The 23,510-nt window shown below is 44.1% G+C and overlaps 1 long non-coding RNA gene across 1 annotated transcript; it reads left to right on the forward strand.

Moving 5' to 3' along the window:
- The first annotated feature begins 5,941 nt into the window (after window positions 1-5,941).
- On the forward strand, window positions 5,942-9,231 carry LOC143433800 (uncharacterized). Its single transcript, XR_013070127.1, has 4 exons — window positions 5,942-6,040; window positions 7,473-7,531; window positions 7,620-7,718; window positions 9,074-9,231. It is a non-coding gene; the product is annotated as an uncharacterized LOC143433800 (long non-coding RNA).
- Window positions 9,232-23,510: the final 14,279 nt, after the last annotated feature.

Raw genomic sequence — 23,510 nt, forward strand, 5'->3', positions numbered from 1 at the left:
CCCTGCTTAGCCCCTGGAGAAGAGACTCTGGGGGGTGAGCCTTCCCCTATCCCTTTATATGTGAAAGCCAATTATTAAATTTCAAGCCTTGATCAGAGAACTTTGTCTTGGCTTTGTCTCTTCTCGCCCTCTGTCCCCTTTTATTCCCAGCCCCCCCTTTCAGGTGAACCTGAAAGGTCCGGGACTCCCCAGAAAGGGGTCCACTTAAGTCACAGGATAGCACGCACCCAAAGGACACAAGAGAGACCGTCTTGCTGTAAAGCACATTTGGTGGTTTATTAAATCAGAGCTCTGGGCCAGCCCATATCCCCATATCTCACTTAGGGGATAGAGGGACTGACCTCGTGGCTCAGGGGCATAGCGCCTATATATGGGCGGGGTAGGGGAAAAATCGAACTTTCTCGCGGGTGCACAGGACTGGTTGTTTTACCTTTTTTGAACACTAGTAGGCCGTACCATGGGGCAGGGTGTAGTTCTTCCCTTGGCCAGTCAGTTTCTGGGATGTTCTTAACAGGCCCTTTGTACTGTACTACTCCCCCCTCCTCTGTACTAATTAGATGGACCCAAACCTGCTGGCAGGTGCTTTTCTGCCCAAGGTCATAAGGCGAAAAATTTACAACATATTTCATAAGATGGCCTTTATAATTTTTCACTCTACAAACCCAGTTTATTTGTGGCCGCAGGCTGCTACATCAACCAAAGACAGAAGTGAGTCTGGGTCAAGAAGAGATGATGGGAAAAACCTTTAATAAATACATAAAGTAAGTACTTTATAATGACCTTATTTTTATTCTGTGTATGTATGTCTATATGTGTTCGTGTGCATATATGGAGGTCAGAGGACAATGAGTAGGGAGGTTGTCAGACCACAGGGGTTCTGGTGATCGAACTTGGGTCCTCATGCTTAATGACAAGTGCTTTAACCCTCTTTAAAAATTACATTTATTGGAATGGAGAGATGGCTAAGCAGTTAGGAGCACTGACTGCTCTTCCAGAGGTCCTGAGTTCAATTCCCAGCAACCACATGGTGGGTCACAACCATCTGTAATAGAATCTGATGTCCTTATCTGGTATGTCTCAAAATAGCTATAGTATACTCATACAAATATAATAAATAAATCTTAAAAATTACATTTATTATTTTTATGTATGTGAGTGTGCAGGAGTTGTGTATGTGGATGTTGTAGAAATTATTTAATCTCAACTCAGGGGTTCTACCCTGCCTTTGGCCATTTAGTTCTCAGATAAAAGACACACACAACCTTTGTATTTACAATAAGCCTTAATTAGCATAAGAGCAAATATAGATCCTCTAGCTGTTATGTCTCTATCCCAGGCAATAATCCCACTATATAATTTGCCATAATTTGTTTACTTCTAGTTTGTTCTTATTTCTAAGATACCAACAACCTAATATAGAGATCAGTATATTTGGAAGATTCTTAGACTCCAGTCCTCATTAATTTAGTATGGTGTTTGTTAAAAACATGGCCCACTTATCAGCCCTTCCTCTGAAGTTGACAGACTATCTACTCTCAGAGGGGAAAGAATCCCATTTGGGGAGAAGTAGCAGATCTTTGTAAATTTTGTTCTACTCTTATTCATAACTAATTTCCACTACTTGGGAGGTGTCTTTGCCTTGGGACAATTTAGTATAGAAAACGCAGTTTTAGTTTTCTATGGGGTTTGCTTGTTTTTTTTTTTTTTTTTTTTTTCAGTATTGACACCAAGGCCACTGCCTCTTGAATGGTAGGCAAGTACTGCACCCCTGATCCATATCTATAGTCTTAGCATCTATCTCAGTGTCAGACCTGTCTACCATCCTCACTACACCATCAGTAAGAATTTTCTGACTTTTCTCAGTAAAAACCCTGGTGAGCATAAGGTGATTTTAAATGAGTTATCAAATGAATTACTATTTTATTTATTTATTTATTTATTTATTTATTTATTTACTTACTTACTTACTTACTTATTTTGGTTTTTCTGAGACAGGGTTTCTCTGTGTAGCCCTGGCGGTCCTGGAATTCATTGTGTAGACCAGGCTGGCCTCGAACTCAGAAATCAACATGCCTCTGCCTCCCGAGTGCTGGGATTAAAGGTGTGCGCCATCAATTATTGATCATTATTGGTTATCAATTAGTATTGATAATTATTGATTACCATTTACTGATTATTTATTGACATTGATTGTTGATCGCTGTTCCATCACCGTGATCCCCGGCCTCTGCTTCCCTCCGAGTGCTGGGATTAAAGGTGTGTACCACCCCTGCCCAGGTGAATTACTATGTTTTTATTTCTTATTTATATATTATTTATAACTGAGACTGTGTTCCTGTAGTCTGGTCTTGAGCTCTTGAGCTTTCCCTGAACTCCTGATTCTCATTCCACCTCCCAGACACTGAAATTATAGGTGTACTACCTGGCTTTAAATCTGAAGATATATTTGACTATTTGTAGAGAAATGGCATGAGGAGACTGCTTCCAGCTTGCTGGCTTCCAGGCAACCTAGAGTCTTTGTCATTCTCAGCTGACTGAGACAGAGGAAGCTTATGTTCTCAAGCAGAGAATCCTGGTGTTCTGACAAGTAGGTTGCAAACCTGAGGAAGCCCCCTTCCCATTCCTTTTCCATGAGAGAGTAACTTTGTTTACAGTTTAATAGACATCATGATGGGAAGCAGTGCAACAAGCAGCAGGCATGGCAGCTGGAGCAGAATGTTGGGAGCTCACACCTTCAGCCACAAAGCAGGAAGCAGAGGGAGCAGACTGGATATGAAAACAGTCTTCAACCTCTCAAAGCTCACCTCCTGGGACTTACTTCCTCCAGCAAGGCCATACCTGTTAATCCCTTCCAAACAGCACCACCAGCTGACAAGTGTCCAAATATCTGAGTCTGGGGGACATTCTCAGTCACTATTTATATTTAATGGCTGTGACATACACATTAGCAGAATTCTCAAGTTATTTGCTTTTAAAAGGAGGTATATAGATTCAGAGTTTGAACCTGTCATTTTGTAATAGCAATCTCTTTGACTCTTAAGGGATGAATTTTTTTTAATTTTTTATTTTTATTTTTATTTTTTGTTTTTGTTTTTTCAAGACAGGGTTTCTCTGTGTAGCCCTGGCTGTCTTGGAACTCACTCTGTAGACCAGGCTGGCCTCGAACTCAGAAATCTGCCTGCCTCTGCCTCCCGAGTGCTGGCATTAAAAACATGTGCCATCAATTATTGATCATTATTGGTTATCAATTAGTATTGATAATTATTGATTATCATTTACTGACTATTGATTTGCATTGATTATTGATTTTTTTATTCCATCACGGTCATCCCCCTGCCTCTGCCTCCCAAGTGCTGGGATTAAAGGCATGTGCCACCACCGCCCGGCCAGGGAAGAAGTTTTTCGGACTGGCATATAATCTAGGTAAGGAGAATTTAAGAGAAGCATGGAAATTCTGGGCTTGATAACATGGACACCACTGAACACCCTTGCACATGCCTAAAGCAAGTTTAAAAGCAAAACTCTTCTATCCTCAGAATTAGTAATGTATTCTCAGGGTCTTTTACATATGCCCCTAAAACATATAAATTGGCTTTCTCACTCCAGTGACTTAGCTGACAACCTCTGTGTGTCTTTAGCCATCTTTCATGTATATAATATATCATTAATACAAATATCAGAAAGTGAAACCAAATCAAAGTTGATTTCAAAAACTAGAGTCATGTGTGTTGATAAAATATGTTTTAAAGACTCTCATAAATCTTACCAAAGCCGATTTGAATTTCACAGTGTATGTAAGGCTTCATATAATAATCTTTGATGTATACTCATATAATTACAGAAATCTATGTGAATATTGTATTTATGAACCATAATGCAGGGATAGCCTAACTTGTAGCTAGAAGAATTTGACTTTGTGCCTCTTTGGATCTAACAATGACTTAACTGGCATACTAGTTAGTTCCTAAGCCTGAAGCTTGAGACATGCCAGCATTTAATAATCTTGTGTTTTATGGTACAGTTAAGTGTTCCCTTACAAATGCCAGTGTTTTTTTGTCCTCTGCCCCCTCTTTCCTTCTCTGCCTTCATGGCTCTGCTCTTGTCTGTCTGCCTCTACCCAGTCTGCAGGCCTCACCCCTCTCCCTTCTCCCAATAAACCTCCTTATATCTGACCTCTTGTATATAGTAATTTCTCGAGAGCACATCTTGGCATGGGGCTGCAGTAATACTCCCTTGCTGTATTATATTTCAGCCTCATGTATTAAATTTGTTATCACAATAATCAGCCCCTTATGATGTGTTCTTTTAATGTACTTCTTGGGGGATGCATTTTTTTTTGTTTGTTTTGTTTTTCAAGACAGGGTTTCTCTATGTAGCCCTGGCTGTCCTGGAACTAACTCTGAAGACCAGGCTGGCCTGAAATTCAGAAATCCGCCTGCCTCTTCCTCCCAAGTGCTGGGATTAAAGGCATGTGCCAAAAATTATTGATCATTATTGGTTATCAATTAATATTGATAATTATTGACTAGTGTTTATTGATTATTGATCGGCATTGATTATTGATCATTATTCCATCACTGTGATCCCCCGGCCTCTGCCTCCCCAATGCTCGGATTAAAGGCGTGCACCACCACCGCCCGGCATATGATGTTTTCTTCTAATGAACTTCTTGGAGGATGCATTTGTATGGGTAATGTGTTATACTGTGTGTGTTTTCTTGAGTGGCTAGTGTGACACGGTTTAAGGCACATTTTAGGTCAGAGGATAAAGGGAATATTTTAGTAGATTGTTTAACTAGTTGGCGGTAAAAGTAAGTAACTGTTAGTTGGACTTATTGATGTTTTATGCAAAGTGAATGTTAAGTGTTGTTATTCAGGAGGGCATAGATTCTTTCTCCATCAACCTCTCTGACCCAGTTGAAAAATTGAGAAGTGTTTACATATGAGGCTTAAATTGTAGGGAGGATGTTCTCTGGACAGATAGAACAGATAAAACAACCTGAGAATAATTCATTTTGATAAGGTTTACTTGGCATTAATCTTTTGTCTTGCGTTAATCGGACATTTAAATTTTCAAATCTCCCATTTCCCTTGATAGAAGATCAGTGAAGAGTACATTATGGTATAAAATTAACTTATTTTTTTCTCCTCATACAGAAGTTCCACCCACCATGAGGCAGTGTTGCAGGAAGCAAGCAGAAAATGATGGCTGGGAAATAGGTATGTTTTAATGATTAAAGATATTTACATGTCTAGATAATTTTTGATATTTTTATTTTATGATATGACTTCAGGTATAACATGTGACTTTATACACCAACTCTGTATTTTCAGTGTTTATAAACTCTAACCCTTAAAGATTATTTTACTGTTAAGGATTTTGTCCTGAGGAAGTAGATATTCTTGCACAGAACAATTTAATATATTTTAGTTTATCTCAGCATTGCATGTAATACTGAGAATTGGGAAAAAATATATAAGTATCTAATACATAGTGTTGTCAGTTAATCATCTATATATAGTAAAACATTTTCTTTTTCATGTGTCTATTTTGAGAAAATACAGGCAACATATAAAATTTTAATAATCGGTAAAAACAAGTCGTTTGCAGTTTGGACAACACATACCATTGTTGTCACCTACAGCTTTACTTTAAAGACATGATAATCTGGGAGGCAAAAGCAGGTGAATTTCTGAGTTCGAGGCCAGCCTGGTCTACAGTGTGAGTTCCAGGACAGCCTGGGCTATACAAAGCAACCCTGTCTGCAAAAACCAAAAAACAAACAAACAAACAAAAAAGACATGATAATCAATTCAGTGAAGCCTAATTCTTTTAGGGTTAAAAAAGTGAAATTGTGTTTGTAAATCTGTCAGGGGGCTTTTAAATTAATTCTGTGGCAGGGAGCTGTAACTGTTGTTTATTGTTTTGCCTTTTTTGGTTGTAGGATGAGTACATGGCTGCCAAGATCCAGATGCTGGAAGAGCACTTCTGCTATGCAGGAGGATGGGACACTGTCTGAAATATTTAGTGGAACACAGAGGTTGAGTATGTTTTACTTTTTTGGTGCCCAATTTTATTGTGAACTTTTTAGGATTAAGAAAAAAATTGCTTTAATCCTCAATTATTTATAGTCTGTATAATTTCCTTTTCTGTTGCTGTAAAATAAACATACTATGACCAAGGTAATTTATGGAAGTGATTATTTTGGCTTGTGCTTCCAGAGGGATGAGACCATCATGGCAGGGAGCTGAGAGATCACATGTTAAACCCCAAACATGAACAGAGAGAGTGAACTGGAATTGAGGCTAGTCTACATACTATCCTCAGAGCCTGCCTCTAGTGAGGTGTAGCCTGTTAAGTCACCACCAGGGTTCAGATATTTGACCCTATGGTAGACATTCTCATTCAAACCACTATATTCTACTCCCAGGCCTCAAAGGCTCTGAGGCCATTGCTGTAATGCAAAGTACATTTAATCCTACGTCAGAAGCCCCCATAGTCTTCCACAGTCTCAATAAAACCCTGTGAGTTTGAATAGTGAACTAACTTCAGCATACAATGGCACAGATATACATTACTATTCCTAAAAGAAGGAATGGGGGCATATAGAAAATGCTGGATCCAACAAGACTGAAAATGCAGCATGTAATCACCGAATCCCCAGCTCAGCAATTCCCAGCTGTGGGCCTTGACCCATATATAGCGGGGTTGCCGAAGAACATCTGAAAATTGTAATTTATATGACAATTCATGACAGTAGCAAAATAACAGTCATGAAGTAGCAATGAAAATAATTTTATAGTTGGGGTCGCTACAACACAAGAAACTGTATTAAAGGGATACAGCATTAGGAAGGTTGAAAACCAGTTTTCTAGCTTAATATCTGATATCAGAGGGCTTAGATGGCTCCATCCCTCCATCTTTCCTGCCTGCAGAATATGTCTCTAACAGGCTGGTTCCACTCCGTGTAAGCCACTTTTCCTGACAGATGTCTCACAGCTTTGGCGCCTCCAACATCTTGGAGTCTGTAGAGTGACCTAGGCTTCACTTCATCTCTCAGGATCTTCATGCAGGGACTCAGGATTAGGGTTGAAGTCCTTTGTGGTACATGCTTTTGATTTCCCTGAGAAAGGATCTGATGTTCTTTCTTTATTGAGAAAGGGTACATACATAGCAGAAACCATTTGGTTTTGCCAAAGAAGTCAGGAGAGGGCCATATTCTCAGTCTGGAAAGGGTATCACCCAATTACCCCTTTGTTTTTGCTGTCTCTTCTACCAGCTCTGTCTACTCTTCCTGGGTCTAATCTCTGCAGTGGTTGAGTAGAGTGTCTTGTGGGTTGGTGAAGATATCAGGAAATTTTAAGTTATATATAGTTTTAGCTATGCAGTTTCTGTCTGAAGACTTATCTACTGTGATGGTTTGAATAAGAATGGCCCCCATAGGTTCATGTGTTTGAATGCTTGTTCCATAGGTAGCTGCACTATGACGAGATGTGGCCTTTTTGGAGTATGTGTGGCAATGTTGGAGGAAGTATGTCACTGTGAAGGTGGGCTTTGAGGTTTTAATAGATGTTCAAGCTGTGCCCAGTGTGGACACAGTCTCCTGCTGCTGCTTACAGATCAAGATATAGAACTCTCACCTCCTTCTCCAGCACCATGTCTGCCTGGATGCTGCCATGCTTCCCACCATGATGATAATGGACTGAGACTCTGAAACTGTAAGTCAGCCCAATGAAGTGTTTTCCTTATAAAAGTTTCCTTGGTCATGGTGCCTCTTCACAGCAATAAAACTCTAAGATACGTACTCACCCACTTTCTTTTGCACGGTGAGACTGTTCCATCAGTTTCTGTCCCCACTCCCAAATTATTTATTTATTTAATTTTATTTTCTGTTTTTTGATTCCAAATAACCTCTTTCTGAATTTTAATTCACCAAATCTAGATTATTTCCTTTCTGATCATTTTAGAACTTGTCTTTGTTTAGTGGGTATTATTCCCAATTTTTTTTTTAATTTTGAGTCTTCTTATGGTGACATTTATGTATGTTAATCCCCACAGCAAATTGTTTACAATATGTATGTCAGTATTGCATTTTTTTAACCTGTACAGTTTGCTGATACATGTTTAGTATTTAAGTTCTCTGTTCATACACCACTGCTAGATTGCCTGGTTTAAATAATTTTACATTGTTTCTCTGGGACAAAGACTCTTAATGTATGTGCATATTAGCACTCTTCAGTGCTTAGTGTAGTTCCTTGTTATGTAGACAAAAGCTGAAGCTACATTTTCATTACTGTGGTATTGTACTGCTGTCTCTGGGATGACTGAATCATTCAGAACAGGTTTGTTAAGTTAAAATTAAGTACTAATCAATCAAAATAGTTGCTTTGCCTAATGAGGGCAGATCATACTGTTTGTTTGTTTGCTTGTTTGTTTGTTTGTTTATTTATTTATTTATTTATTTATTTTGAGATAGGGTTTCTCTGTATAGCCTTAGCTGTCCTGAAACTCACTTTGTAGACCAGGCTGGACTTGAACTCAGAAATCTACTTGTCTCTGGCTTCCAAGTGCTGGGATTAAAGACTGCCTGGCTGGATCATACTGTTTATAATTACAAGTTTTGCTGGTAAATGTTACTTTAGTGTGGATCCTAGTACAGTTTTTAGTGTTAGTGTCTAGAATATGCAAAATTTTCTTCAACATATCTTGGCAAATTTAATTTCTTCGACTTTGGGCACATATACTCTGAGAAACTAAGAATGTTAAAAAGAAAAACAAAACCACTGTTTTTTAAATCACTAGTTAAGAAACTCCTTTTTATAGCACCTTACTCACATGGGAGGAAATGAAGGAGGAAAAGATTGCAGTTATTACTATTTAATTCTTATTATTTGGTCTTATCTTTTGGTGTCTTTGTTTTCCTCTGGTGTTTGGTTTAGGACTTGGTGGTTCTTTCTGATTCTTTTATGAGTAGGGAGGTGCTGACTGCACAAAGATGCTTGGCTTTTGTGGTTGTGAGCCCTCTGGGTCTTTTGTCTGGGCTATAGCCTGCAGCATGTGTATTGATCTCCAGGGTGAAGCCCAGTGCAGCATCCCTCCAAGATAGACCCAAGTACAGCAGGGGGAACCACTGGCTCTATCACCTTGGTGGGACAGAATCAAGGTAAGACTTGAACATGACCTGTAGCAGTCACTGGAGTCCAGGGATCCAGTGATGGCATGGGTAGAGTGATAGTGGGTGAGTTAGAAAGTGGGACAGAAGAAGGGCTTGGTCCAGGGCCTGTTTAACTGAGAGCTGGCCAATCCAACCCAAGGGCCACATTTGCCTTAAGCACCTGTAGTCTAGAAGGACTGTAAGACTGGTTCCCTTGATGTGTTTCTCTCCCAGGAAGCCTATTGGCAAGCTGGCATGTGGGCAGGGGTGGGGTGTGTGTGTGTTTCCTCTTATCAGGTCAGCGTGGCATAGGTTAAGGACTTAGGTTTTGAAGATAAAGTGATCCAGTTTAGTTTTAGCTTCATGTCTTTGAATGATCTCTTTAACCTCTGAACCCCAGTTATTCCATCTGCAAAGTGGCAAGACTAATACTTCCTCAGGCATTCTATGAAGTTTAAAAACTAGCACGGTCCTCAGACACATAGTAGGCTCAGAGTGGCAGCTGCTGTTGTCAGGGCCAACTGAGAACTGTAGGTGTCCCATGTCCTGAGATCACAGAGGACCAGCTAGACCTTGGCCCAAACCCGTCCACTCTCAGGCCTCCTTTCTTATCCTGTGGACAAGATCTGAGCTGGCAGACACTGGCAGAAGGACCTGCTGTCCAGAGTGCGTCCATGCCTGAATGGTAAGTCACTGGCTGCATTCCTGCCTGCACTGTGATTATAGGGTACTGAGAGAGCTGCATGCCCTGATAAAAGTGAGGCACCAAAAGAACCAGAGCTTTTGTTCTCTGAGCCATTCTATTGTGTCTCTCTCATCTCCCCCACTCCCCTCCTCTATCTCAATAAATAAATAAATAAATAAATAAACAAATAAATAAATAAATAAAAGTAATGGAAGAGATGAAGGGCTCTCAGCACCAGATCACAACACAGGCTCCTGGAGTTGGCAGCTTTCCAGTGCCTGCACAGAATTCCCTCCTTTTGCTTTCCTCAGTTCAACCTAATTAAGATAAATTGGAGTGCAGCCCTAGAAACAGAGTTTCCTGCATCCTTATCACCCATCAGAGCCCTCCCTCAGTGCAGTCTGTGAACACTCTCCCTGTCTGATGCTTCCCTCAGAAGAGACCCACCGAAGTGACCACCCCATTGTCCACTTCTGTGGTTGGAGTCTCCTTCCCCAAGCACCCCTCAGGTCATGTCATACTGCCACCCTGGAACCTTCAGAGGGTCCCTGTTGCTTGTTTTCAGGCTCCTCAGTGTAGCACAAGGCTCTTCAGAATTTGTCCTCGGCCTGCCTTTGCCTTGTAGACTTAATGTTTCCAAGTAGCAGCCAAGTCTCTGTTTCCTGCATGGGTCTATAAATTACCTGCCTTTGTGCCTTTAGTCACATGGCCCATTAGCTTGGAAAGCCTTTATCCTGGTGGGATTAGAGCCATTCTGGAGGGATTAGTTGAAGTGCCAACTCTTCCAAAAACTGCATCTTGCCAGGGAACATGCTCCTGCCTCACCTGGCACACAAAAGATTCAGAATTGATGTTGAATTTGCTCACAGACCCTCCTCTGTCACTGTGAGGGCCTGCGGAACGTAAAATAGCAGTATGAGCTGTCTGCCTTGCATGTGGGGAGCCTACCTGAGGCATGGTGGAACAGCTGCTTGGCCCTAACCACTGGAGTAGACATCACTTGGGGGGTGGTTCTTCTTGGTTCAGAGTAGGGAATGGGGAATCAAAGTGGCTGGAGGCATGTAACTGGTGTCAGGGTGTTCAGAGGGCTTGTCTTCTCTGAACCTTTTGAGGAACACATCAATCCTCACTTCAGCTCTCCCACTGTAGCTCAGTGGAGGCCTTCAGGCTTGGCATCCTGTTTGGCCTCCTCCCTGGCACTTTCTGCTGGTCCAGGTTAGCCATATAGGGCCTCATTGCAGCCTAAATGAAGTAAGCAAGTGAAGTGCAGAGTTAGGACAAGGGACACCTGTCCTACATCCCAGTGGAAGAGCCAGGGCATCTGGGGTCTCTGCTGATCAGGGAATAACCTTCAGCCTAGCTATCCCCTCTAAGAAAATTAAGATGGTAGCTAAGGGAAACCACCTCCAGGCCTGCCTGCCTTCACTCACTGATGCAGAAAAATGTGCAGACCCCCTGCCACTGCCCCCCCCCACATACATGTAGAGTTCTGTTCTTGGATGTGGAAATGTGGCAGGGAACCGGACAGACACACCTTTGCCCTTCTGAAGGTGGTTCTAGTCGGTTGACATCATAAACAGTTTCTGTAGTAAAAAGACATGTTCCCTTGTGTTTGGGGAATAAGTGGGTTGGAGGAAGCAGAAGGTGGGAGAGTGTGGTGGGGACATCCCAGAGAAGGAGACATCTGAATGACAGTTAAGAGGCAGGCGAATTGGCGGTGTGGAGATCTGAGGAAAGAATACTCAGGTAGACTGAACACCAAGGCTGAATTCAGGCTCTGAGGTAAGAGAACAGAATGGGTTCTGGCCAGAGTGAGGAGGGTGGAAAGGGAGGGATGAAGAGATGGATGGATTTCTGTAAGAACTTCATCTTTTACTCTGGGAGCCGTGGGAAGCTGTAGGTTTTTTTTTTTTTTTTTTTTTGGTTTTTCGAGACAGGGTTTCTTTGTGTAGCCCTGGCTGTCCTGGAACTCACTCTGTAGACCAGGCTGGCCTCGAACTCAGAAATCCACCTGCCTCTGCCTCCCAAGTGCTGGGATAAAAGGCGTGTGCCATCAATTATTGATCATTATTGTTTATCAATCAGTATTGATAATAATTGATTACGGTATATTCATTATAGATCGGCATTGATTATTGATCGTTATTCCATCACCGTAATCCCAGCTGTGTCTGCCTCCCAAGTGCTGGGATTAAAGGCATGTGCCACCACTGCCCGGCAATCTGTAGGGTTTTGCCCAGAGCATGGACTTGGTCTGCCTCATGGGACAGGATGACTGCAGTTGTCTTTCTGGGGTTCATGGTCTCTCTGAGGATGCCCCAGCAGACTGAGAAAGCTCCCTGCCCTGTTTTCCCTGTGCCTTGTTCAGCCTCCATCCATCACTAAGCCACAAATTCTAACCACTGAGACTTTTACTGGGGGTGGTGTGGGGGTGGAGGGCTCTGGATGGGGCTGGGTTTGTTACAGTGTTTTCCTGAAGTCTGCTTAGATGGCCAATTGAGAGCTTCATAGGAGTAAGTAATCAGGGAATTTGCCAGCTGGTGTTAATGGGTTGTTTGCAATTGGCCATGGTGGCCAAGCATTGTGGGTCAGGGCTTTCCCCATGGGCTGGTTGGGAAGCACTTAGTATCTATTGCTCTGTAGACCAGGCTGGCCTCAAACTCAGAAATCTGCCTGCCTCTGCCTCCCGAGTGCTGGGATTAAAGGTGGGTGCCATCAATTATTGATCATTATTGGTTATCAATTAGTATTGATTACCATTTATTGATTATTGATCAGCATTGATTATTGATCATTATTCCATCACTGTCATCCACCTGCCTCTGCCTCCCAAGTGCTGGGATTAAAGGCGTGGGCCACCACTGCCCGGCCAGTTTTATTATTTCTACTTTGCTGGGCCATGGTTTTGGAAGACAGGGCCCATCTTTGCTTTCCTTTGGCAAAGTGTCTGTGCTCATAGTTTGTGAAGTGTGCAAGAAAAAGGGAGATCTGGACAGAGGTGATGAAGGTGGTATTCGGGGCAAGCAGTGTCTGTTATGTTTCCCAGGATAGATGAGCCGAGTATGTCCCCTGAGGTTGCAGTGGATGTGGAAATTCCATGATTGTCCTAGCTTGGTAATTCTGATGGAGGAGGATTGCTTCCTCTCACCCCAGCTTCTCTCCTTTCCTTTGTTCATCTCTGTGTGTGCAGGATGTGTGTGAAGTACGGCTCCATGCGGAGGCTCACAGAGTCCAGGATGGACATTTGAGCTTTATTATAGTTTCTGGAGATGGCTGAATCTGGAGGTGGCTGTAGATGCATGGGCTGCAGAGGAGGCCAAGATGGTAGGGAGGCATCCATTGAGGTAAAGGCACACCAGGCAGGCAGGGGACAGTACTGTGGGTGTCACAGACATGGATGATGACTCTGCTGTGGGGCAATGATGCTCAGCACATGACAGGGTGAGGAGAACTCGGGCAGAGGCAGTAACAGGGAGGGAGCTGGAGGCAGAGAGTGAGTGTGTGCCTGTGCCTTCAGAGTGGCGTGTGCATACAGAACATGCATTCTGGGCACGTGCAGAGGAGGTGTAGCCTACTGGGTCATGGTTGGGCAGATGTCCAATTTGATTGGGCCACAACTGGGATAAATTTCTGTTGACTCAATCTAAAACTTTGGAAAGATTTTCTAGAACGGCTGGAGGTTTCAGGCACTGCTTGACCTGAGGAAAACTCTTTGGAGGTCTTGGGAGGACTGAGTGCTTTCAGGATGAACTTCCAGCTGGAGGCACCTTCACTGACTTGAGCCAGCCTGAAGAGGGAGGAGAGAGAGAACCAGTTCTCAGACATGCAACAGGGAGGCCCATGCTGATGGGCACTGTTAGCCCTCCAGTGGAGATGAAACACACATGGCTCGAGGCCAGCCTGGACTACAGCGTGAGTTCCAGGACAGCCAGGGCTACACAGAGAAACCCTGTCTTGGAAAACTAAAAAAAACACCCAAAAACAAAAAAACCCAAAAACAAACAAACAAAACCCTGATGTTTTGGGCGGCCGAGGCAGGGGGATGACGATGATGGAATAACTATCAATAATCAATGCCAATCAATAATCAATAAATATTAATAATTATCAATACTAATTGATAATCAGCAATTATCAATAACTGATGGCACACGCCTTTTACCCAGCACTTGGAAGGCAGAGGCAGGGGGATGACAGTGACGGAATAACGATCAATAATCAATGCTGATCAATAATCAAAAATGGTAATCAATACTAATTGATAACCAATAATGATCAATGATTGATGGCACACGCCTTTAATCCCAGCACTCGGGAGGCAGAGGCAGGCGGATTTCTGAGTTCCAGGGCAGCCTGGTCTACAGAGTGAGTTCCAGGACAGCCAGGGCTACACAGAGAAACCCTGTCTTGAAAAACAACAACAAAAATCAAACAAATAAAACAACAACAACAACAAAAAACAAAACAGAAGAGAAAGAAACACACATGGCTCCCTTTGATGGTTTCTGAGCAGGGCAGACATCTGGGTACATTTCCATCTTCTGAACTATAGAGCACTGCTAAGTGCTTCTTCTGTTCTGTCTCTTCCGGGAGACTCCAGCACCATCCCTATAGCCTCCAGGCACAGTAGAGGGAACCAGGGACAAGGGACAGGAGACAGGAGACCCTGAAGTCAGCAGAAGGTTCCAGCTGCAAGTGAGTCATGATGGTGTGTATAACATAGAACTTCGAGGGAGAGAGCCGCTCTGTAGAAGATGCAGCCTACCCTGATTTTTAATGTGAACTAAACGATTAATTCATCCCTTCTAAGAACTATGAGCCCTCCCACTGAGGCAAACCTTATTTGTTTTCCTTATTAGTTTTAGGAACACACACAGCAGATTTTTTTTTTCTTTCTTTCTTTTTTTTTTTGTTTTTTTTTTTTTTTTTTTGTTTTTTTTTTTTTTTTTTTTTTTTTTGTTTTGTTTTGTTTTTTTTTGTTTTTTCGAGACAGGGTTTCTCTGTGTAGCCCTGGCTGTCCTGGAACTCACTCTTTAGACCAGGCTGGCCTTGAACTCAGAAATCCACCTGCCTCTGCCTCCAAGTGCTGGGATTAAAGGCGTGTGCCATCAATTATTGATCATTATTGGTTATCAATTGGTATTAGTTACCATTTATTGATTATAGATTATTGATCAGCATTGATTATTGATCATTATTCCGTCACTGTCATCCCCCTGCCTCTGCCTTCCAAGTGCTGGGATAAAAGGCATGTGCCATCAATTATTGATTATTGCTGGTTATCAATTACTGTTGATAATTATTGATTAATATTTATTGATTATTGATTGGCATTGATTATTGATAGTTATTCCATCACCGTCATCCCCCTGCCTCTGCCTCTGCCAAGTGCTGTGATTAAAGGCATGTACCACCACTGCCCGGCAAATTCCTCTGTACCTCACTGCATTCTTCTGCACTTCCCTCTCTCCATCCTTTATTACCACCCTTTGCTGATGACCGGTCCTGTCCAGAGTACCACCCCAGCCATCTTCCTCCCTGTTGTCCTAATTCAGCGTCCTTTTACCTTATGACCCCAGCCCTAACCCCAAATTGGGACATGATACCTCAGGCTCCATCTTGTGCCTTTTCTGTTAGACTGCCAAGGGCAGCAAGTGTTTAAAATCCAAGAGAGGAGGACACTGGGCTTGGAAAGCTACCCAAACCTACCATTTCCTTTTCCATAAAACAGAGTGGTCACCACACCTATATGGGAGGGTCAGCCTGGTGAATGTAAGGGTTGATGAATTGCATTTTCCCTTATTAGTCTGATAGTGGCTCAGCCCAGGTGTCACAACAAGACTTCACTGTAGCATTGACAAGCCTGACCAGGGGGAGCAGGGCCATGACACTGGACAGCCTTTTTCTCTTACCTGCCCATTAGCATCTGGCTGTCTGGTCCCAAGCCCTGGAGGTGTATATAAGAAGTCGCCTTCGCAGAAATCAGCAGAAATCAGCATAGATCACAGCCAGGGTGCAAGGGGGATGCAGATTTATGCAACTGATCTCTGCAGAGTCAGGGCCACTGGTGGTTCTGCATAAGTTAGCAATTTTTTTTGCATAAATTAGCATATTTAAGGAGCACATCTGTAGAGGAACCAGCCTATTAGCATAAGTTATAAACTTTATTCACAGATTAGCATAAAGTATGAAGTGTATATTCATTTCTAATCAGCCCCAATGATGGAGCAGTCCAGGGGCCACGGGAGACTGGTGTGACCAGTGCAGGTGTGAGCTAGGGAGAAGACATGGGAAAACATTAACAAGGTAGGGGCTAGCATGGGGACCCTTGGGGACACCTCATTCCACCTGAGATATAATGTACCATGTTGTGTTCAGACCCTGTCTGCTCTGACTGGTCTCACCCCTATTGGTTCACTTCACACATAACAAACCTGGGTATCCTGGCCTCCACAATGACAGGAGGAATGGTGGCCAGCCAGGCACGAGCTGCCAGAGCTGCCAGGGGAGAGCAGCTCTCCTGACTCTAGTCCAGCTGGTGGGTGCCCTCACCAGAAGTAATGCTCTAAGAAAGAACTTGTAACCCTGAATCCTGGAGGTGAGGCTGAAGAGGACAGGGAGTATTAGCTTTCCTGGTAAGACTGCTTGGTATTCTCACAGGACCCAGCTGTTTTGTTGTTGTTGTTGTTCTTTTGTTTTTTGTTTGTTTGTTTTTTCTTCTGCAGACAATATCCCAGGACCATTGGTCCCGAAAGGAGAGATGTTAGTGGTGGTTGTTCATACAGAGCTTTGCTGCTGCTGGCCTCTCTTCTTCAAAAGCGACCCAGAAGAGTCAAAACAGATCTTACAGTTATCACCTCTAGGGTGGGGTGGGGCAAGTGAAGGTGAAGTCTCCCTAGTTAGAGTCACTGTCCCCCTCTCTGCACAGCCACAGCCATCTGAGTCTGTCAGTGCCTCCAGTAACTTCTTCCCCTAAGTAGATTTTCTGCTGCCCAGAGGGAAGCAGTAGCACTCCTGTGCTTCCTCAAGGGCTCCCTCCCCTTTGGAGCCCAGGTTGAGGGTTCCAGGGTCCACATCTCTACTCCTAGGAAGGGCGTCATCCATCTAGCTGTCCCTATGGAGTGCCTTCCAGAGCCTGAGCTCCTTGTTGGATGCTGGGAGCCTGGTAAAAGTTAGCTCCCACACTGATTAATTGCACAAAGGAGAGATTTGGTCTCTGCTCCCCCGTCCCCCACAGTCTTTTAGTTTTTATCATTTGCCATGACCTGGTGGCCCCATGTCAGCAATGCAGACTCCTGCATAAGCTCAGGGGAGGCTGTCTTCATTGCAGTGTTTTACAAGAGGATCAAAGGCTGTTTTAGATGTTACCCTGGCAGGCTTTTCCCCAGTCTTTTCTCTGACCTTGGCTCTGAGAGGACCGGCGTGTTACCAAAAGCATTGCTACCTTGCTCTACTGCTGGCAAAAGCAGTACCCCACTTGAGCTGCCTGCCCCTTGAAGCCCACCGTCCCACTCAGGAACGCGGAGGCAGGGTTTGCACAGATGCAGGAGTCTCTTGGAGCCGCGCATGTGCAAAAGCGTGGGGTGTGTGTGTGTGTGTGTGTGTGTGTAAAGGTACCTCTTAAGACCATGTGCCCCAGGCTAGCCAGGCCTGATATTCATAGGGGGGCGGAGGCCAGCCTGGTAGTGGCTGCTGTTTCCTTTTCTTCCAGCCTTTTCCCCTAGCCCTATCTTCTGGTTTTCTTGGGTTCTTGGTGTCTCCAGTTCTCTTCATCTGCTCGCTGCCCTTGCTGGGGCAAGAGACCAGTGCTTTTCCATTGAGGTATTAGTTCATTCCCAGCCACTGAGCCTGCGACATTTAGCAGGGTCTGGCATGCTACTTTAGGCCCACAAGCAGACCGCAAATGCTAGTAAAGATATTGTGTCATTGGGGAAGGGAGTAGCTCCCCTACTGGAACCAGACAAACCTTGACCCCATTAGTCAGATGCAAAGCAGGGGGTGGGGCCCAGAGACTGTTAAGAGTCAGGGCTAGGATTTAGCAGGGCGAGCCCAGCGGTTGCAGCTGCAGCTTTTTGCCCGTGGCCCACCCAGGCAGCCCAGAGCCCGCAGAGGCTCCTCAAAGTCGCAGAGCAAGGGAGCCTTGTGCCCACAAGGTGGTGGGGCCTGGGCTGGAAGAGGCGTGGCTGCGGAGCCAGAATCCCGGTGCCCTTTCGCATCCAGTGCTGCGTCTGGCCAGTGGTGCAGCCACCCGAGAAAGAGCAGTCAAAATGCAGTCTCTCCAAAGAAGCCTAGTTATGCAGGCGAGCCCGCTCCCCACGAGTGTTTATAGTGGTGCAGCAGAACCCTCCAGGGCCAGCGGGCTAAGTCTGGGAGTGGGCATTGTCCCAGAGGGAGTGAACCCCCAGAGTTGGTTGCTCCGCTAGTGCTCTGGGGTGCAGAGAGAGGGCGTGTGAAGCTCCAAAGCCCGCTCGCTCAGAACCCGTTCCCGTTCGGGGTGCCCCCTCCGTTCCACTCTTGGAGCAATGTACCCCTCGTGCCCCCAGGGATTGAGGCGAGCATAGAGAGGTTGAGTAGAGGATTCTTTGATCTACTGGAGTCCATCTTTGGACAGCAAGGGTTCGGACTTTGCCAAGTCGTCCACCTCTGGCCATCTGTTGGCCGGGGCTTCATTGCTGGCACCTTCTAAGGCACTGCTGGTTCGCTGATCAGAACCGCACGGAGGCCGGCATTAAGAATGACAAGTACTCAGGGCAGTAGTTGCACAGGCCTTTAATCCTAGCACTTGGGAGGCAGAGGCAGTTGATTTCTGAGCTGGGGCCAGCCTGGTCTACCTAGTGAGTTCCAGGACAGCCAAGGGCTACACAGAGAAACCCTGGCTTGAAAAACTAAAAACAAAACAAAACGAAAAGACTGAGAAGTACAATGTACCCAAAGGCAGCAAGTACGTGGGTTTTACCTGGACCTGTCTTTTGTGTTCCTCCTAAAATTTACCAAGTGCGGCCTGGCCAGGGGCTATCTCAGCTGCTTGAAGCACACGATGTTCCTATTCAATGTGATATTCTGGGTGAGTCCTTACCATTGAGTCTTCTGTTGCTCCTCCTTGCTTTACACACTATGAATGTCCTCTACTTCTGCCTTGCACTATCTTACACTTCTCTAACCAAAGGTAAGTGCTTTTAAAAATTGCAGCACCCTCCCAATCCCTGCAGCTTTCTGTTCCCCTTTCCCTCTTGTTTATGGCTGAATGGAGGCTTCAACTTGTCAGTCTTCCTGGAGAGACACGCTCTCCTAGAAAGATGGCAATGTTTGCCACTGCCTCCTTCTCCTAAAGAAAGGTACACTGAAGTTCCTGCACCAGGAAACCTGCATCCATGGGTGCGAGTCAGACTGAGCAGCTGTGCCCCTGTGTTGGTCCAGGACAGTGAGGATGGATTCTGAGTTTCTTCTATTGCTTCTGAAAGCAGGCACAGTCTGTAGCATGGTGGGCATGGGAAAGGGGTGTGGAGGTCACAGTCTCCTGCTCACTTAGGTGGCTCCCAGGAAGAGGAGGAAGCAAGGATACAGGATGGGGGTGGGCAGGCTGCTGCTTTTGAGGGATTGCTGTGGACTGGGCAGCCAACAGGTCTGGCAACACTTTTCCAGGCTCCAGGAGGCTCCAGGATGAGAAAAAGACAAAGGGAGATGAATTTTTCTAGAGAAAGTATCAATGGATGGGCTGGCTTGGAAATACCCTGTTTTATGTGTGATACTGGTGACTGAATACACAAGTACTTCCTCGTTACACAAACTGGATGAAAACGTAATTCATATCTGCTTCTTTCGTCCTCACTGCTGCCTCCCCCTGTCTCTCTTCACCACACCTCAGACTACTCAGCACAGATGTTTAGCTCATCCCCAGGCTCCATCCTGCCACTGTCTTGAGGCTGTCACCTGCCAAGCCTGGTCCAGAAGAAGCATGGGGACAGGAGAAAGATGGCCTCAGGGAGCCTGCATGGCAGTTGTATGCATCTCCTGTGGAGTGATCAGGATTTTAAGAGAAACGTGTGTGTGTGTGTGTGTGTGTGTGTGTGTGTGTGTGTGTTTGTGCGTGTGTGTAGAGGAAAAGGAAACTCTAGGCTTCGAAGGAAGAAGTGTGAGTCTCATCTGCCTTCTGTTCTTTGCTAGAGTCTTGTGTGACCTTGGGTGACTCATGCCCCTTAAGAATGGGGCTTCTTCTCCAGTCCAGGCTGTTAGGATGGATGGTCTTCTTTATGGTCCTTACTGTCTTAGCTCTGTGATACCCTGGGGGTCAAGGAGACACCTGAGTGCATTTTTTTTTCTGTGAGACTGGTCTGAGATGAGGTGGATATTTCCATAGTTGGGAGTGGAATAGTTAAGGGGGCCAGGGAGAGGGGCACTGTAATGATTAGTGTTACTGGTCACATGGTTGGTGTTTTAGGAAAGTTGGGTCAGGTATTCTGATTCACTGTCTGGTGACTAGAACCATTGGGATGTTAAGAATTACTCTGTCACTGTGTTGTGGGACAAGGCCTTATGCTCTTTCCATTCCTTTGCCAGGATCTGTGTCCACCAAGTGCTTCTGTGTTTCCCTGGTGTCTCGGTCTACATGAGTGCTGTCATGTTTGTTGTTTCCTCCAACCTTCTCTTTCCTGTTTCAGAGTTTCATCCTACCGTTTTGGTTTGCCCACTGCACACATATTAATTATATAAAGACTCTGTGGGCATAGATGTTTAGTGCCTTCTGACCAGTGACTGTCACTCAGCAGCCTGGGCTCCTGGCCAGTCTCATGTCCCCACCTGCTGGCCATATGTGGTATAACGGCCTGTGATGCCTTCAAAATGATTCTAGCTTGGTTTGGGGCAGGGGGGACTCTGTAGGCCATGGTCTGTGTCATGCACACAGCATGGATCTGGAATATGTTTACAATAAACCAAATACGTTTATCTTTTCTACAAACATGGCAGCAGTTTGTTGGTGCACCCGCCCTTTCTAGTGTGAGGTTAGAAGTTAGAGATCTTACCACCTGCTCCTAATTAGAACTCTTCCCTGGAAGAGAAGAGAATTTTACTACCCCACTACCTGTTCTAATTACTTAGTATTTTCAGAATTCCTATGACAAACCACAAACTAGAGCAAATCAAGTTTTAAAGACACATTTCTTAAATGTCAGTACCACATGATGTGCTGAAGGCGGGTGTGGATCTTAGGAAGAATGGGGATTCTAGCAGAAGGGGATGGTTCCCTGTGTACTTGCCAGTGCTTTCTAAGAATTGGACAAATGAGGGGATGGTGGGTGGGTCCTCATGCTGTACTCAGGTGAGCACCTCCTCTAGGCAGGTGTCCCTCAGCTTGATGGAGGGTGGAGCAGGTAAAAGTGCTGAAGGAGTGGAGACAGCATGGTAGGAAGGGCTTAGCCCAGATTCAAAGCTTCCTCACTGGAAACAAAGGAGCAGGCACATGTCAGTGGGGGAAGGGAGGACCAGCAGGGGGGGAGGGGAAGGGAGCAGGCCTCTAAAGCCAGATTACTCACCACAACAGCTTGCAGCCAAGTTACACAGCAAGACCTGTCGTGGTGGCCTCCATCACACACTCACACACACAAGAGACACACTGAAGACTTTATCACCATCTTCCCCTTGCCTCGATCCTAGTCTAACCTGCTCACCTAGCTCCTATCAAAATTCAAGGGCAACTTGCTTAGCTTTGGTATCTCTGCATCTGGTCTCTACTCAGCAACAACCAGCAGGTGTGAGATGCTGGTACCAGGTACCAGGACACACACATCTTTTTACATGTTAACTACCCATTCTTTCCCTGTTTTGAATCAGGTCTACTTTTCTATTGATTTGGGTTTTTTTCGTTTTTGTTTGGGGGGGGGGTTCATTACTTTTTAGCTTTATGTTTGGGTACTAAATTTGTCAGCAGTTAAATGCACCACCAACACTGTTTATAGCTTCCAGTTTTAATTCTTGTTTGTTTGTTGAATCTTTAGATACACAGAAAAACAAAATTGCTGGTTTTTTGTTTTTTTTGTTTTTTTGGTTTTTTTTTTTTGTTAAATTGGACTTTCTCTGTTATTTCATGGTGCCCTCACATTCTAATAATTCTACGCTGTCTGCTATCACATGGGCACTCAGGAACTTCTGACCTAAGTGAGGAGGAGCTTTTATGTTTCTCAAAGTTTTTATTCATGTATTTAAGACCTGAATACATGTGGATTATTATTCATGTTTGACACAGGACAGAACTCTGATTTTTACATCCTGTGTGTTCTAGATTCATTGATTAGATATCTTCCTTCTACAGATACATGATACTACCTAGGTTTTCATATGTGCCTGGGTTACTATAACTTTTTTGTGTGTGTGTGTGTTACTATAACTTTCTAAGTCTCCATGGCAAGGCAAGTCTCTAGTTTTTCAAGAGAGTTTGGTCCTTCTTGGCCCCTTGTTCTTCTGCATAAATGCTGGAGTCAGTTTAAATAGTTCTTACCTGAAATCAGTCAGTACCCTTTCCTTGGCATTTTAATTAGCTGTTCTTTAACTGAGTGTGTTTATCAACTCCGGAGGATTTCATCTCTGTATATATTTGTGAATGTGAATTTTGTAAATTGTATTCAAGTCTTTCAATCCATTAATAGTTCATATTCCTTTACATACTAAATCATCTTTAATGTCAGGGATTGTTTTGTGATATTTGAAGGTCTTACCCACCATTTGTTAAGCAAAGACTTCTGAACTTTTCTCCACTTTGCCTAATCCCCAGGGCTTGCCTACTCTACCTGTACTGAGTACATATGGAAGTCAGAAGAACCTATAGCTATCCCTTAGCATGTTATGGTGATGGAGGGCATTACCATGCCACTTGATTGGGTTTCATGTGGGTTGCTGCCTGGTCGACTTACCTGCTCCAGTACCTAATGGGAATATCCAGGGCTATCTCATTTAGCCCCTGAGGAGATAAGGGCCTGAGGAGGAGGGATTTTTCCTTGGGTCACTAAGTTTGCAGTGGTGGAGCTGAGATATGAACTCAGTCTGTTGAACCACAAAAGCCCACATTCTTTCTTTGACTTTGTCTGGAGGCTCATCCTGATGTAACTCTCCTCCCCAATCAGCTTCTAGTTGTGCTTATCTTGGGTCTGTGCTGGACAATGGGTGGTCCTGTAGTGACAGGGGCAGTTTGTACACATGTGGTATGATTCAGTTGACAGCTTGTTCTCTCCTTCTCCCAACCCCATTTCCAGAAAGTGGGATAAAAAATTGCCACATGTGGTCTTTAGGGACTTTTGTAGTTGTCAGTTGTATGCAGTATAAAATATAAAATATAAAATATAAAATAAAATGTAAATATAAAATGAAATATAGAATGTAAAATAAAATTAAAATAAAAGAAATAAAAATATGATAAAATAAAATATAAGATACAAAATGTAAAATATAAAATAAAATATAAATATGAAAATGACTATGTCTACATTCTGAGAACATTCTTGGTATAAAGATTTGCAAAAAAAGTACTGCTTTCCTATCTCCCCACGGCACAACTGCATGTCAGTTACCTCAGGACAGCAGGATTTACTATCAGAGCTGTTCAGTTTTTGCTTTTGTGTTTTTGCTTATGACCCCTGCCCCCACTGCTAACATTTACCTACTTGCCTTTTCAAGAGCTTA

This window comes from Arvicanthis niloticus (genome assembly GCF_011762505.2).
Source record: "Arvicanthis niloticus isolate mArvNil1 chromosome Y unlocalized genomic scaffold, mArvNil1.pat.X SUPER_Y_unloc_15, whole genome shotgun sequence".
Classification (NCBI taxonomy): domain Eukaryota; kingdom Metazoa; phylum Chordata; class Mammalia; order Rodentia; family Muridae; genus Arvicanthis; species Arvicanthis niloticus.